Source organism: Rhea pennata, chromosome 12 (assembly GCF_028389875.1).
Source record: "Rhea pennata isolate bPtePen1 chromosome 12, bPtePen1.pri, whole genome shotgun sequence".
NCBI lineage: Eukaryota > Metazoa > Chordata > Aves > Rheiformes > Rheidae > Rhea > Rhea pennata.
The window spans coordinates 8,483,258-8,489,257 of record NC_084674.1 but is presented as its reverse complement, the minus strand read 5'-3'; the positions used below and the strand labels follow the sequence as shown (position 1 = coordinate 8,489,257).

At 37.7% G+C, this 6,000-nt stretch overlaps 1 protein-coding gene across 1 annotated transcript in view; it reads left to right on the top strand.

Annotated features, from left to right (window-relative positions):
- ATXN7 (ataxin 7) overlaps positions 1-6,000 on the top strand; it is an 84,410-nt gene continuing 78,410 nt past the window's right edge. The window contains exon 1 of the mRNA XM_062585604.1: positions 1-31. The gene's annotated coding sequence lies outside the window, so the exon portion shown is untranslated. The remainder of the gene's footprint in view (positions 32-6,000) is intronic.

Genomic DNA, 6,000 nt, shown 5'->3' with positions numbered 1-6,000 from the left:
TTGCAACCTACATTTTCTTCCCTTTCTGCTTGTGAGTATAACTGATATTCTGTATCTTTTTTCTGGCCGTGGTTGTTGTTGTTGCTGCTGCTCTTCTGTGGAGATAGATGCTGCGAGAGCATGTCACTTCCTACGGAGATTTCTTGAAGTTATTCAGCAAGCGTACTCCTCTAAATAAGCAGTTGCTCTCTGTTGACTTCTGTGCGGGTGGTATCTTTTAAGCAGCTGCAGTACTGTCCTAGAATAAATGTCTTTGCTTGGGAAAAAATAGTATCGAGCAGCCCTATCACAGGATAGCTTGCATCAGGTATGGATAAGATACAGAACTGTTTTTTTGTGGTTGAGAAAAGTGTTACCATAATTCGTATCAAAGTATGTGGGTTTTTTTGACAAAGCTACAGAGGCAGGAAAAGAATGTTACCTTAACCATGTGTTCTCTTAACCCAGCTGCTAGCAGGGCCCAGACTTCGCTAGGCTCCGTTATCCTTTTAGTTAGTAATGAAGGAAAGCGTTGTTTGAAATTCTGTCCTCAGTTTTTCCAGAAATCATCCAATGTCAAGTCAAAGATCATTCCAGACAATTTTTTTTATCAAGAGGAATTTTGAGATTTCGATATAGTTGTCTATTGTTACCAGGGAATTTAAAGCATAAAATTTATTTTAAAAAATAGAAAATGCAATTATTGAGAGTTTGGGCACATAAATATAATGTTGGTGGATTTATAAAAGAAAAAAATTGAATAGTTTTTTGGGATCACATTTTGTAAGGATCTGTTTTGAAGCTTTCAGATTAATTTTTAACTTTTTATTTTTCTTCCCATTTGGCAAGCAGTTTTCTATGTTTCCAGTGCTTCACTAGCTCTTTTTTGTGCACTATCTGTGATGTCAACAGGAAGGTGCACAGTCCTGCTGCAGAGCAAGGGGACAAGCCTCCTTTCTATGTTTGTGCTCACACCGTAATAATGACAATTTTGTTATTTCAGGAACATGCATTGAATTTTTAAAGCAATAGGAATACCACAAATACTTTTAGTTGGTTTATGTGTAAGTATAAAATGCTACATTGGGAAGGCATGCCTGTTATGTTCAAGTTGAGCTTCCTAAGCTTTGTTAGATGTTAAAATTACGTCATTAAGGATCTTGATTTTGTGTGATGACTTCCAGGAAATCTGAGAAATTACATACTTCTTTTTTTTTTAATGGCTGTTAGCTGAAAAATTATTATGCAGCATGAAAGAAAACATCAGTGGAAGAACACCTTACAATGTCTCCTTTGTACTTTCATGTTCAGACTGTTCTCTTTCCTTTAGTTTTGGAATAAAGTGTTGGTTAACTGCAGGCATGCAAGACAACAGGGTCTGTATTGAATGAAATCAGAAAAGAGGAAGCATGGAGACCACAGTGAAGTTGCTTAAAGATCTGAAAAACATGATGCATAAGGAAATGCTGAAAGGAAGGAATTCCTTAGGTGAAGTAAGAGGGGACTGAGAGTGAAATGACAAATCTACTGAAGAGCTTTGCAAAGAGGGGCTTTATGGCAGATAGGTAGGCCATAGACCATGGTAGTAGGTTAAATTGCAGCAAAGAAGATTCAGCATGGGCAAACACAATTTTCTAGTGGATTTATTAAAACATGGAAAAAAATCGCCTGAGGGGTCAGTGGTGTTTCCATTGCTTGAGGCCTTTAAGAACAGGTTGGACTACTTGTATCATTCCTGACAGATACTGTAGTTATGGTGCCTTTGGGGTGCAGGACAGACTGTCCAACTTCTGGAGGCTCCTTCCATCTCTGTTTTGGTTAACAGATCTCTAAATGTACACTGCATAGATTTTTACAAGATCAGAATGTGAGACTGATATACATTGAAATTAATTTTCCACTTTCTGTGACCTGCTTAGCAGTTCTGTTTCAGCTGGAGTTTATAAGGAAGGCTATGGTAGCTGTCAAGCGTACATAAAGTAATCTCGTGTTGTTGGGTTTTTTCTTTTCTTTTTTTTTTTGGTATGTCATCTACTAAGACCATGCCCTATTGGGAGTACCTGTCCTCCTTCTGTTTAGATATTATTCTTTGCTGTAATATTATAGCCAGGGCAGTTGTGGAATTGTTATTCTACTTGAAAAAAAAAAGTCAGGAGGATTCATGCAGTGCTTTGTGGGGTAGAATGGTGGCTTAGGTATGGATCTAAGTGAACAATTGCTGTGGTGGCCGCATGCATGCAAAAAGTAGAAATTGTTGTTTTCAAAAGGCTATTGCTTGACATTTGGTACGTAAGCAGGTAGCCGTGTTTGATAGTGAGTTTAGTAATCACATTTAATTTCATCTTATCAATGAATTTATACTCCCTTAGAACAAATTCATTTCTCAATGGGACTAGCACTAAGTGGGAGGTACACTGAGTGACCTTGAGTTCGTATATCTGTTGCAACAGTGATAAAGATGAGAAGAAATCCTGTGTTTTTATAATGCTTCATTAGCAGTGTTCCTGGTCATGAACAGAAGAGGAATGAGGAAACTGGAGAATTGATTTCTTCACAAGACATTAAAAGCTGTGATTAGTAAATTATTTTAATAACTACGGAATATGCTAGCAAATACTTACACAGTTGTGGCTTGATACCTGTATGGTTTGTAGGGAAGGTAAATGCTACAGAGAATATGTTCAAATGCAAATTATTATACTTTTCCAGGTAAATAATAACCAAAAATTCACAGAACCACAGAATGGTTGAGGTTGGAAGGGACCTCTAGAGATCATCCAGTCCAACCATCCTGCTCAAACAATGTCACCTAGAGCACGTCGCACAGAATCATGTCTAGGTGGGTTTTTGAACATCTCCAGAGAAGGAGACTCTGCAACCTCTCTGGGCAGCCTGTTCCAGTGCTCTGTTACCCTCACAGTAAAGAAGTTCTTCCTCATATTCAGGTGAAACTTCCTGTGTTTCAGTTCGTGCCCATTGCTTCTTGTCCTATCACTAGGCACCACTAAAAAAAGTCTGGTCCCATTCTCTTGACACTCTCCCTTAAGGTATTTATAGGCATTGATAAGATCTCCTCTCAATCTTCTCTTCTCCAGGGTAAACAGGCCCAGCTCTCACAGCCTTTCCTCATAGCTCCAGTTCTCTGATCATCTTTGTAGCCCTACACTGGACTTGCTGCAGTAGTGCCATGTCTCTCTTGTACTGGGGAGCCCAGAATTGGACACAGCACTCCAGATGTGGCCTCACCAGGGCTGAGGACAGGGGGCAGGATCACTTCCCTTAACCCACTGACAACACTCTTCCCAAGACACCGCAGGATACCATTAGCCTTCCTGGCCACAAGGGCACATTGCTGGCTCATTCCTTCCTTTTATTCAGTTAATGAGTATCCAGCGATTACTTGATTCATGCTTGAATATATGGTACCCTACTATTAGCTACATAGGTTTTACAGTAGTAGTAAGAAAAGAAGATATGATTTTTATATAGTATAATAAACAGCCCTGAGTTAAGACAGTATATAAACATGTGTCAAATTTACATTATGTAAGAAGTCTTGGCTTAAGTGGATTTATGTATACATTTAAGTCATTAGTATATTGGAGTCAGTATGAATATGTTTATTAAAATGAAAATATTAAGGGTTTTAAATTAAGATTCATGTCACCAGGAAGACATTTTTAAATCTTATAAGTATTACTGATATTAATGTTAAAGCTTCCATCAGCATACATAGGTAATCTTTTAAAGGTATATATATTGGCTGTTGCATCTTCAGCTGATGATGGAACTTGGCATTCAGTTCTGAGCAGGATGTGGGTATGTCCAGAATGTGTCAGGAAAGTGAGTTTGGTTGGCTTATTTATTTATTTATTTATTGTAATTTTTGTGGTCTCTTAAAGCAGGCAAAATGAGAGTGTTCCAGAGCAGACTTCAAACTCATTTGAAAATCAGTCTGAAACAGAGAATTTACTTGAAAAGCACTGTAGTGTTACTTTAATTATTTTTCCTGTATATACAACTGAAGTGTTTAAAACAAAATGCAACTAGCTTTTCAGCTTTCAGGGAAAAGCTGGGAGACATGGGCTAAATGCTCATTAGCCAGAAGGCCTGTTAAGAAGAGAACTCCAAATAGTTTAAATTTTTCAAGGTAGTTGTAACTTTTTAGAATGTGAGTTCTCGGTGTTTGAACAGTTGGGATTAACATTTCTCTCATTGCTCTGATGTTTTTCTCCATAACAATACTGTATTTCATGTGAGCCAGTGTTCTCTAACTCTAGATGGCAGTCACTGTTAGAGGGGAAGGATCTTGCCGGGGTTATTTGGCTTGGACCCTGCAAGTCTCTGTGCTGGTTGGCTTCTCAAGCTGGAATTTTTATGGTGTTGGACAGCAATAAAAATGTCACCTTAGCTTCTCTCCCTTCTGATCTGAAAGAGAGATACTGTGCAGCAAGAAAGAAAAAAAGCAGAAAGTATGAGAAACTCAGAAAATATTGCTGTGAAAAATTCACAAAAGAGAGTTTTAATAATAGTAAAAATAGTTAGGAGTCTCTCTTGATCTGTTCTTCTAAATTAACATAAATGAACTATTTGTGTCTAACGGGAAATACCAGAGTCTCCCACTGAATTCATTCGCAAAGAGTAAGGTAGATTGAACAAGGTGCAACCAGGCATAATGGGAGTGGAGGAATGTGTGATTTTAATCTCATTTTAGAGAATAGGAGATCCTCACAGTCTCATGGGCACATGTGTTTAATTAGCATGAGAAATATTTCTCTGTTTTCTTCAGACATTGTCTCCTCCCCAATATCCAAGGATCTCCTTCTGTAGTGTCCATGCTCTCTTAATTTCTGTATTCCCTCTGATGATTTTACAGGTAATTCCTTCCATTCATTCCTGTTATCACACTCTATTGACTCTCCGCTCTGTCTCTTCAGTTTAAAGCAGGATGCACTTCAATGTTTTCCTCCCCGTTCCTTCCAGTTGGTGCTGTTTGCCTTCCAACGCTAGTCACCACTGGGCAGTTGTAACAGTGTTTGCACTCCGGCAAAGGAAGGACAGTTCCTCAGTACTTGCTTTGCAGGGATGATTGCATTTCAGGAGATGACTACTGCTTGATAAGAAAGCTATTGTTATAATAAATACAGTTCAAAACCAGGAATTAATCTATACATTATATTGATCTCTGGTTTCAAACTCGATGCCAAATTACAGTCTTGTTTACGTACGTGCAAATCCCAAGAAACTCTTTAGAAAGCACTGGAGTCTTTCTGGATTTACAAAGGTGTACTTAAGATCAAATTTTGGCCTTCAGCTTCAATAAGAAGGAAGTGATTTGTTGTTATATTGTGTATTATATTAACTACTAGCAGTAGGGAAGGGGTTTTGATGCTGTAAGTACTTTGCAAATATTCTGCAAGAAGACAGCCCTTGCACTAAAATATCAATAACTGAAAATAGAAAGATCTTCATTTTTGTTCAACATAATCATAGGAGCAAGCCTTTAATTTTAATTTTTATGTTTACATACTAGTTTAGCTGCAAAAAAGTACTATTTTCTGAATGGAAAGGTGCTTTAGCTGCAAAAGAATGAGAAAGCAATTAAAGCTTAAGTGAAAACTTTTATTTTTACATGTTTATAGTGAAAAATACCAGTGGTATTTTTATCAAGTTTTACAATTCACAGTAAAGTGCATTTTGGAGCCAGCTTGAGAAATACAATCCATCATTTAAGAGGGAAAGCTTTCTGAGAGTTAGCAATAATCTAGTACAGTTTTCTGTGTGAAGTTCATATACAAGAGAGACAAGATAGAGATAACTTTGGAATTATGTCAAGATTAGGTATTAGTATGTCAGGCATCCCGGTCCCTAACAGATTGCTCAATGCAGTGGTAATGAAGAGTGATGCTTTCTGCTTTATGTTCCACTGTGTCTTGGGCCCATTAGGTAACTGTGGGGAAATCACTGATTCTTCCTCAATTTCCCCATTTGTGAAAGTGGTGATAATGATGTGGATTCTTT